This window comes from Nicotiana tabacum, chromosome 5 (assembly GCF_000715075.1).
Source record: "Nicotiana tabacum cultivar K326 chromosome 5, ASM71507v2, whole genome shotgun sequence".
Taxonomy (NCBI): Eukaryota; Viridiplantae; Streptophyta; class Magnoliopsida; order Solanales; family Solanaceae; genus Nicotiana; species Nicotiana tabacum.
In genome coordinates this window covers 128202661-128214015 of record NC_134084.1, presented here as the reverse complement: position 1 = coordinate 128214015, position 11355 = coordinate 128202661, and the positions used below count along the sequence as shown (strand labels likewise).

The 11355-nt window shown below is 36.7% G+C and overlaps 1 long non-coding RNA gene across 1 annotated transcript; it reads right to left on the bottom strand.

The window, feature by feature from the left end:
• Positions 1-1993: 1993 nt before the first annotated feature.
• Positions 1994-10305, bottom strand: LOC142181229 (uncharacterized). Its single transcript, XR_012709763.1, has 2 exons — positions 10097-10305; positions 1994-9875 (listed from the first exon to the last, which is right to left on the bottom strand). It is a non-coding gene; the product is annotated as an uncharacterized LOC142181229 (long non-coding RNA).
• Between the last annotated feature and the right edge of the window lie 1050 nt (positions 10306-11355).

Below are 11355 nucleotides of genomic sequence, written 5' to 3'. Positions count from 1 at the left end.
TTTAATTAATGTTCTTAAAGCAAACTACGAAAGTTCAAGACATTTTCTACACTAGTTAAGATATCAATGTGAGGGCCATATTCTAGGTGACTGGATGACACACCTCGATTTTATTAAAGGAAAAGCATTTAACTACGGATGTTCATATTTAAAACTAATTTGAAATTAATAGTCACAACCACGCCATGGGAGCCATACCCGCAGTTGTGATGATTATTATTATCACGCCTGAAGCAACTAGCGCAGTTATGAACCATGGCCACGATGAACTACTGTTTATATATTTAAGGAATTTAATAAACAAACTAAAATAATAATAGTTAAGATAAGATTAATTGATGAGTCAAGAAATTAAAACAACAGATCCAAACAACAAAACATCAGCAAAAGAAAACCTTCCAAACAACAATATATTTTATCCCAAACATTAATGCTTAATCAAATAAATTTCAATAAGTCATAAAGACGAAATATAAAAATAGAATACCTCTAGCGAATCAACTTTATTCCCAGGACCGTGGTGACCTCGACGACTTACACGGTAATAGAAACTCGGACTAGGAACAAAAATGAATTTTCGAACAGCGTCGGCGCTCAAATCCTACGCCCCATCTTCTGCCATCCTTTTAGGAAAACTACTAAAAATGTAAACTTTTCACCAACATAAGAAAACCAAGAACTTGGGAATACAGTTATGGTAGGGCTGTTACAAGATTTTGACACCATTATATAACAACAAATGGAGTGAATATTGGGATCAAGTTCAGCGAGTAAAGAGAGCAGACGAGCGAAATTGGAATGGAAAAGCTCTTCCGATTATTCGAGGAAATTGAGAAACTGAGTTACGTCTGATGCATCGCTCGATAGCCCTTGGAGGAATTGCGGCTGTTTTTGGTCCTTTTCGTGAGAGGAAGTCAGGAAAATGAGAGGGCTGCCTTTTCATTCTATCTCTGTCTCTTTGATTTTTTGAGAACCAAAGAAGACAGAAAAATGGTGGTCCAAGACTTTTCCAACAATTCCTCCGCCGTTTTCAGTTTTTTTAGTCTAGGTCTCCTCCTTTTCAATTTAGGGATTAGGTACTATTATATAGGGTAGGAATTAGGTTAGGGGTATGAGCCTAGGAATTATGGGCTTGAGAATTATGGGCTAGGTCCAAAATTAGGCCTAAAAATGGGTTGTTCGAGCCCAAGTTTTATTCTTTCCCCGCAAACGATACTCAAAATGCTACCCTATTTATTAGTTAATTTTACTTAAATAAAATAACTATTGAAATAAGGCTGACCGTTAAAACAAACTATTTTTCGTATTTTTCAAGATTAAAAATGACTACAAAATATTAATGAAACTATTTTTTGTAATTTTTGTTTTCTTGTAATAAAAATAAAGTAAAAGCGTAAAAATTAATTGAAATAGCTATAATAAGCCTAAATTAAATATTTACGTACTAAAATATGAAAAATCTTGAGAAGGGTAAAAAATCACATGTCTACAGCTGCCTCTCTTTGACTGGAAAGACGAAGTATTTTCAGACAAAGAACGACTAGACATGTTTTTTGACCCGACCCTTATTTAAGGAGACCAAAACTAAGAGAAAAGGGAAATGTGACCGAGCCCTAGTATCTGAGCTGCCTACATATCATTGGCTATAAAGAAATCAGGCCACGTGTAGTTCAGAGGTGAGTGAGGTGATGGAGTATACCGAGGTGGAGAACCGATTGAGGTGCCATCGAGGTTCCGGTCCACGATCCCATTAATACATCAAAATCAAAAATGAAAAAGACTAACTAAGCCTATCAGCTACAAGTTACAAGATTCCTATCTACAAGTCTTCTGAAGCTTGATCTTGAGTCTTGGTTGGTTCTTCATGTAGACTCTGATCTGAATCTTGATGCTTGTTAGCTGCAGGTGTTGGTTCAATCTTCTTCAGCTTTTTCAAATCAAGACGGGACATGTAGAGCTTGTGACCTCAGCCATGTCTTGAGCAACTCACATCTTTCATTAACTTCTGCATTTGGATTCACTTCTTGTCTTTCTTTTTGTTTTTTTTTTCTTTTTATTCTGGATTGTGACTAACTTATGTTGATCATCTTGGACTGCTGACTCGTATTCTTGATGCGAGCTTCTTTTGTTGCTGACCTGAATTGCATTATGGATTGAATTCCCATTTTTTTCCAGGTGGGCGCCTGATTGCTGAACTTGAACCATCTTCTCTTGTTACTTGACACTATTTTCCCTTGCACCTTGAACCATTTTCCCTTGAAACTTGAACTGTCTTCCTTCGAAACTGTTTTCCCTTGAAACTTGAGTTGTCTTCTCTTGTTCTCTAGGTGGGCGCCTGATTACAACAAAACAGACAAAACAAAAGAAATTTTTTCTGCCCCAGTTTGCACTAGGAAGATTTGTGAGTTGTTAGCAAAATTGTAAACCACGTGTACTATTGATGCAATGATGAGAGTAAACTAAAGAATAGACTAGGAAAACTATAAACTAAGCTTGACTAAAGTAAAGACTGACCCTATTCCCCGGCCGGGGCCCCCTGATTTCAGGAAAATTAAACATTCATAATCTTAAGAAAACTAAAAATTGACCCCTTTTTTTCAAATCCAGACTTCCTTTTTTTCAAATTATCCTAGGAGAAAATTTGTCAGACTAGGTTTTCTATCTTAGGAGAAAGATTTATCAAACTGAGACGTTTATCCTAGGAGAAAATTCATCATACTAGGTCCTTTTTTCTTTTTTTTTTGTTTTTTTGTTTTTTGTTTTGGTATCTTAGGAGAAAAATTCATTAGACTAAGAATTTGATCCTAGGAGAAAATTCATCAGACTAGGTATTTTTATCTTAGGAGAAAAATCATCAGACTAAGATTTTGATCCTAGGAGAAGATTCATCAGACTAGGTCTATTTTTGTTATCTTAGGAGAAAGATTCATCAAATTAAGATTTCTATCCTAGGAGAAAATTCATCAGACTAGGTTTTCTATCTTAGGAGAAAAATTCATCAGACTAAGATTTTGATCCTAGGGGAAAGTTCATCAGACTAGGTATTTTTATCTTAGGAGAAAAATTCATCAGACTAAGATTTTGATCCTAGGAGAACATTCATCAGACTAGGTCTATTTTTGTTATTTTAGGAGAAAGATTCATCAGACTAAGATATTGGGAGAAAAATCCATCAGACTATGACTTTTATCCTAGGAGGAAAAATGCGAAGATCAATGGCAAGATTTTATGCATAATTAGCAAGACAAATAAAGACAAAGAGTTGAGAAACTTCCCTTTGTCGGCTCTTCTCGTCTTTTCCTTTTCTTCTCTCTCTTTTTTTTTGTTGTTTTTTTTTATTTTTTTTCTCTTTTTGAATCACTTTCCTTGTACCGCTTTGTTCCTGTTTCATACAAAGAAAAATTTGTCAGATTTGAAAATGGTGGTCGGTTTGTGGCCTTGAGTCTTGGGCAGCTTGGCTTCTGCTCAATCAGCTTAAGTCGGTCTCAAAAGACCTTTGTTCTGCACCAACTCTGATTGTTTAACACCAGTACCATTTGTATTTGCAGCTCAAATAGCCTTATCCCAATTGGAGATCTTTGCTTAGGTGACCTTTTCCGATATCTTGAATGACTTCTTGCTTTTGAGCAATTTGTCTTTCGGAGAGAATCACCAGTTATCTTTAAGGGGAGCCTTTGCATGAATCCTCAAGGCATGTTGACAATAATAACTGAGTGTTGGCCAAATTTGCTTTATACAATTGAAAAGCTGGTAGCAGATTTTGAAATCTTTTCTTGCTTGTTTTGATAAGGACTGACTCAGAGGGAAGGACACAAATGATGCAAAGAAATAATATTAATAAGAAATGTCCATGTCGGGAAGGATAGAAGGAAGGTTTTTTTTTCTTTTTTTTTTTCAATAACTAGACTTAATGATCATGACATGCATTTTGGACTCAACGGCCTAATCTATCAAACTAATCCAATCTTCCCTTTTGCCATTCTTATGAGCTTTGAAGTAGGGTTTGTTCGTGCCAATTCTTTGCATCAGCTTCGCGACTCACTTTCGACTAGTAGTGCCCCGAGGGATTTTCACCAACAAGTCTCTCTCATTTATTCATCTCTGTTTACCGTCGTCTTACTGTGCCCGTGAGGGTTTTCACTAATAAGACTCTCTCATTTTTCTTTTCTTTTTCTTTCCTTTTTTGTGAGAAACTCGACGATGTTCTACGTCATGTGACAACCATTGCTCATTGCATGCTTCTCTTGGCATTCTTGAAGGCATATCGGGAGGTCTTTATTTGGAAGGATTTTGGATAGGGTTGGAAATAAAGGACGCCATGAAGGCTCAAAATAAACTCAAAGTAAAGAGGGTTGTGGACTTACAACTCTTGGAATCGACTCTTTCAAAAGTGAAATAAAATCTCTGCCCCAGTTTCAGCTATTGGGGACTTTTTGAGATTTTTTCTCTTTTTTTTTCTCTTTTATTTCTGAATTCTTATTTGGTTGGACCGAACCGTGAGGCTACCTACGTATCCTTATTTTTTAAGGAATCAAGTCGAACATAGTTCAAACATCTGACCTAACTATTTTTCATCTTTTTTTCTATTTCTCTTTTTTTCTTTTTTTTTCCCTCTTTTTTTTCCTTTTTTGGTTTTCCCCAGCTTCTATTTTTTGAGGGCATGGACCTTTGACAATTCTTTTCTTCTTCATTTGTTTTCATTTGAACTCTCTAAGAATTGCCCCAGTTTGTACTCTTGGGACATGGACCTTTTTTTTCCTTTTTTGTATTTTTTTTCGACTCTAAACTTGATTCCAAAAGAGGGTGGTCAAAGAAAATAACACAGGCTCAAAGGGGTGACAAAGGGTATAAAGTTTTTGGGTAGCAGGAAAAGGGCGTCCCAGCCTCGAGAATGCCAATCAGGTTATCTTTTCGCGATCACAATATTGACGAACATATCTGTCTTCTTGGTGTGCCGTGGTCACAAGACACTTTCCATCCCCTAATGTCAAACTTTCCAACAGACTTCAATTGATTAAACATCCTCAAGCTCGATCTTTACAATGATTTGAAGGTGAATTTTACTCGATCTTAATTCCAAAGTAATTCAACTCTTTATTCATCCTCGAAAGTATTTTGTTTTTTTCTTTTTTCTTTTTCCAGTTATCCTATTCCAGATTAAATCAGTTTCTAAGATTTGGCCAAAATTTTTGCATGCATGTCATGTCATTAGAACTAGCGAGAAAAGAACTAGAAATAGAATGACACAAAATGACAAACTGTATTTTATTGAACAAGGATGGAAGGGTTTGACAACTAAACAAACAACCTAAAATCCGAGTTACAGCCCTAAAATAACTCGGATAATGAAACAAAAATAGACAAACATGACTCATACAAACAAAATAGAATGGGTTTGACTCAATAAAACAAGTAAAATCTGGATCACAACCCTGAAATAGCCTAGATAATGGAAAAAACATCAAAACAAGCTACCAAGATTCCTTCCTAGTGAGGAGGGAATGACTTTCCAATTGCTAGGCTTGGTATTTAGCCACAAATTTGCTCATCAGAATCAGCAGAGCCTTCTCTAATTTCAACATCATTAACTTCAGTTAGCAAGTTCCCGAGAGGATTCTCATACTCCATGTCACCAGGCATCATCCCCACAAAGTGTGCATCATGATGTGCAGGTAAAGGATTCTGCGAGATATTCTGGATGTCACTGCCTTGGATCACAATCAGGTTTTCCTGGATCATCCTTTCTATTTCTCTTTTCAAATCCCGACAGCTTTCAATATTGTGCCCCTAGGCATTGGAATGGTATTCACACCTTTTAGAAAGGTCAAAGCTTCTTGCACGGGGATCCACATGATTTGGAGGAATATGTGCAATCATGTCATACTGCTTTAATTTCTCAAACAAGCTTGCATAGGACTCTCCGATTGGTGTAAAATTATCTTTCAGCCTTTGTTCCCTTCTATACCCCTGGCTTGGATGTGGGTTATAGGGCATTTGAAAATTTTATGGAGGCTGGTGGAGATTTTGCGGTGCTGGTGCTCGCCTTCTGGGGTGTCTTGGTGACCGGGCAACATACTGAGGTGCAACAACAGAGTATTGAGGGTTCTAAAGTAGATAATAGTATTCAGGGGAATCATGGGAAACCTGATGAGGTTGCTCATACCTTTGCGATGCTCTCCTAGGACCTCTTCTCAACCCTGATGTCATCATGATTTCTTTGTGCTTCTCATTCGTGTCACTAAAATTATCAGATTCAATCGGGACAACCTGAGTTGCGACTTTGAGAATTGCTTGACTTATAATTTTGTCTGTCTTAAAACCATTCTCTAGCATTTCTCCCATTTTGATTGCTTCCGAGAAGGATTTGCCAACTGCGGACATCATGTTTTGAAAGTAATCTGGCTCTTGCGCTTGAAAGAAGACAGTGATTAGCTCGTGGTCATCCATGGGTGGCTTAACTCGAGCTGCTTGCTCTCTCCATTTAATGGCATATTCCCTGAAACTTTCACTTGGTTCCTTCTTCAGGTTTGAAAGGGAATTGCGGTATGGGGCAATGTCAATGTTGTATTGGAACTGTTTGACAAAGGCTTGTGCTATGTCATCCCAGACATACCAGCGAGATGTGTGTTGATCCTAAAACCATTCGGATGCTACTCCCGTAAGGCTTTCCCCAAAATAAGCCATCAGCAATTCTTCGTTTCTTCCCGCACCTCTCAGTTGATTGCAATATCTTTTCAGGTGGGCTATGGGATCTCCATGTCCATCATACTTTTCAAATTTGGGAGTCTTGAAACCAGGCGGCAAGTGGACATCGGGGAACATATATAGATCTTTGAAGGCAACACTCTTTTGACCTGCCAACCCTTGCATGTTTTTCAACTGTTGTTCTAAGCTTTTCACTCTTTGGGTCATTTCTTCCTGTACCATCTTTCGGGAAGGCTTCTCAATGTTTGCAGGATGATCAAACGAGTACGAGTGGTACTCAGGAGAGTGGTATTGCTGTTGTTGTGTAGCAAATTATGACTCATGACGAGGCTGTCCTTGACCACTGGCCCATGCTTGACACATTTTGGTCATTTGCTGTTTCAGTATTCTATTTTTCTCAAACACCGTAGACTCTTGTTGAACCCTCTGACCCTGAGTCTCTTGAGCACTTGTAACAGCTTCGATGTCAGTTATCATTTTTCCTTGGATCTTGTGTTTCCAGCTTACCACAAACCGATCACCTCAACTTTCTTCACAATTCAAAACAAAACATGTTAGAATGGACTCAGTCGGTCCTTATTATTATCAATATTTTTTTATTTTTTCATTTCTTCATTTCTTTTTAATGGTGATCGAACCTTATGTGGGTTGACTACGTATCATGTGGGAACATGAATCAGATCTTGCGTAGTTCGGAAAGATCATGAATAAAGTAAATAAACTAACTTTTTTTTAGAATTTTTTATTTTATCAAAAGAAAGACTTATAAAAAAGAAAGGGAATATTTTTGAATTTTAATTTTTCTTCGGTATTTTTGCAAAGAAAGACTTCTAAAGAAAAAACAATTTTTTTTTTGAATTTGTTTTTTCTGGAATTTCGAAAGAAAAAATTTCTAAAGAAGAAAGAAAATATTTTTGGAATTTTATTTTGAATTTATGAAAGAAATGCTTCTGAAAAAAAGAAAATATTTTTGAATCTTGAATTTTCGAAATAAGAATGAATATGTTTTTGGATTTTGAGAAAATTAAAAGAAAATATTTTTGTATTATTTTTAAAAAAAAAAACAATTAGGGTCTAAAAGAAAGGCTTTCTAAAGAAGCAAGTAATGGAAAATATTTTTGGATTTTTGAAAATTGGGGTCTCAAAAAAAAACTTTTCTAGAGAGGAAATAAAGAAAAATATTTTTCGATTTTTTGAAAATTATGGGCCGGAACCGATAAGGTTTGCCTACGTATCTCACATCCGGTGAGAATTAGACTCGCGTAGTTCGCCCGTTTTGACGGAACAAGGGAAACATGACACTTGAAAATTTTGGCTCATTTTGAACTGACTTTTCTTTTTCTTTTTCGTTTTCTTTTTTTTTTAATTCCGGCAAAGTTTCAGAATATTCTAAATATCTACCTCACTTTTTTTTGATTTTTTTTCTAGAAGCCAGTCAACATGCAAGCCGAATCAAATAATTGTACAAGTAGCACGTAAGATACATCAGGATGGTCTTTTAAATTTGGGTATACCTGTCCTAGACGGACCCAACCCCTGTGTTGAGTCCCCAAAGTCAAATGCACATGATGTAAACAAACGTTCCTACTAGGGATCTCGCATGAGGCCGAGTTATTCTAGGTTTAAAACCTGGGTATATTGTTCAAGACTTGTGTATCCGAGCGGACAACTCGAGCCGAGGGGGGCTACGTACCGAGAACCAAAAGGCCATCCGGATTTGTAACTTGTCCGAGCCTCTTTCTTATTTCAAGGTATGCACTAACAGAAATAGGAGTCACGCCAGCGTGCACATCCCCGAAGATGAGAAGAGAAGGGTTTCGTAACAGTTTATATACAATTCAAATAATATCAAAGCGGTAAAAAGCGGCATTTATCATATCAGGCTCAAATATGTAAAAATCAGATAATGAATAAAGCCAAAATATAACAGTTATTCTAAGCTCGAATTCTTAAACCCTGAAAAAAAGTTCTGGGTTATGATCCCCAGCAGAGTCGCCAGAGCTGTCACACCTCCATTTTTACTACACCTCCGAGAAGGGGCATAAGGGAGTTTTTTCCAATTTAAGTGACAATTGAAACAGAATTAATTATTAGAATCAGAGTCGCCACTTGGGATAATTTATGGTGTCCCAAGTCACCGGTTAAAATCCCGAATCGAGGAAAAGATTGACTCTGTATTACAGTCCGCGAACACAGAAATCCGGGTAAGGAATTCTGTTAACCCGGGAGAAGGTGTTAGGCATTCCCGAGTTCTGTGGTTCTAGCACGGTCGCTCAACTGTTATATTTGGCCTATTGTCCGATTTTAATACATGTTTTAGCCTATGATACAATTTTAACTAATTAACCGCTTTTAATCATTTTTAAGGAAGATTGCAACGTCATTTAAAATACGTCTTGAACCACGTCACATAAATGCACCCGCGGTCCACGACACATTTTATTTAACGTTGTTGGGATTTGGATTTGGGTTACATAAATGCACACCCGAGTTGGGGATTACGTATCACAATTACGTCACGAAAACCATACCCGTAACTATGGTAATTTTAATTAATGCGCCTAAAGCAAACTACGAAAGTTCAAGATATTTTCTACACTAGTTAAGATATCGATATGAGGGCCATAGTCTAGGTGACTGGATGACACACCTCGATTTTATTAAAGGAAAAACATTTAACTATGGATGTTCATATTTAAAACTAATTTGAAATTAAGTGTCACAACCACGCCATGGGAGACATACCCACAGGTGTGATGATTATTATTATCGCGCCTGAAGCAACTAGCGCAGTTATGAACCATGGCCACGATGAACTACTGTTTATATACTTAAGGAATTTAATAAACAAACTAAAATAATTATAGCTAAGAAAAGATTAATTCATGAGTCAAGAAATTAAAACAACAGATCCAAACAACAAAACATCAGCTAAAGAAAATCTTCCAAACAACAATATATATTATCCCAAACTTTAATGCTTAATCAAATAAATTTCAATAAGTCATAAAGACGAAATATAAAAATAGAATACCTCTAGCGAATCAACTTTATTCCCAGGACCGTGGTGACCTCGACGACTTACACGGTAACAGAAACTCGGAATAGGAACGGAAATGAATTGGTGAACAGCGTCGGCGCTCAAATCCTACACCCCATCTTCTGCCATCCTTTTAGGAAAACTACTAAAAATGTAAACTTTCCACCAACATAAGAAGACCAAGAACTTGGGAATACAGTTATGGTAGGGCTGTTAAGATTTTGACACCATTATATAACAACAAATGGAGTGAGTATTGGGATCAAGTTCAGCGAGTAAAGAGAGCAGACGAGCGAAGTTGGAATGGAAAAGCTCTTCCGATTATTTGAGGAAATTGAGAAACCGAGTTACCTCTGATGCATCGCTCGATAGCCCTTGGAGGAATTGCGGCTGCTTTTGGTCCTTTTCGTGAGAGGAAGTCAGGAAAATGAGAGGGCTGCCTTTTCGTTCTATCTCTGTGTCTTTGATTTTTTGAGAACCAAAGAAGACAGAAAAATGGTGGTCCAAGACTTTTCCAACAATTCCTCCGCCGTTTTCAGTTTTTTTAGTCTAGGTATCCTCCTTTTTAATTTAGGGATTAGGTACTATTATATAGGGTAGGGATTAGGTTAGGAGTATGAGCCTAGGAATTACGGGCTAGATCCAAAATTAGGCCTAAAAATGGGTTGCTCGAGCCCAAGTTTGTTTCTTTCCCCGCAAACGAGACTCAAAATGCTACCCTATTTATTAATTAATTTTACTTAAATAAAATAACTATTGAAATAAGGCTGACCGTTAAAACAAACTATTTTTCGTATTTTTCAAGATTAAAAATGACTACAAAATATTAATGAAACTATTTTTTGTAATTTTTGTTTTCTTGTAATAAAAATAAATTAAAAGCGTAAAAATTAGTTGAAATAGCTATATTAAGCCTAAATTAAATATTTACGTGCTAAAATATGAAAAATCTTGGGGAGGGTCAAAAATCACATGTCTACAACCACAGCCCAAACTGAAGTTGCATAAGAGGAAGGAACATGTGATGAAAAAGGTTCTTCTACCCAGGGCAACTTGACAGGGGGAACTGAACAAAGAGGAACTGATTCTCAAACCTCAAGAGAACTTGTCCATGAACCTATTCCACAGCAACAAAATATTGAAGGAACATCAAGAGGAAACCAGTTAGTTGTGAAATCTTACAAGTATCAAAGTTCTTATCCCATTGAGAACATAATCACTGATCCAACCTCTGGAATCAAAACAGACCTTCATTAATTTTTTTTTGCTTTTGATGTTTTTTTATCTCTTATTGAACCTAAAAATGTTGCTGAGGCTTTGCAGGATGTAAACTGGGTAAATGCAATGCAAGATGAACTCAACCAATTTGAAAGGAGTCAAGTTTGGCATCTGGTACCAAGACCCAAGGACAAATCAGTAATTGGTACAAAATGGTTCTTCAGAAATAAATTTGATGAAGATGGAACAATTAAAGGGAACAAGGCAAGATTGGTGGTTCAAGGATATAGTCAAGAGGATGGCATAGACTATGATGAGACTTTTTCTCCAGTTGCAAAGTTGGAAGCAATAAGACTCCTCATAACCTTTGCTACTTACATGGAATTCACTCT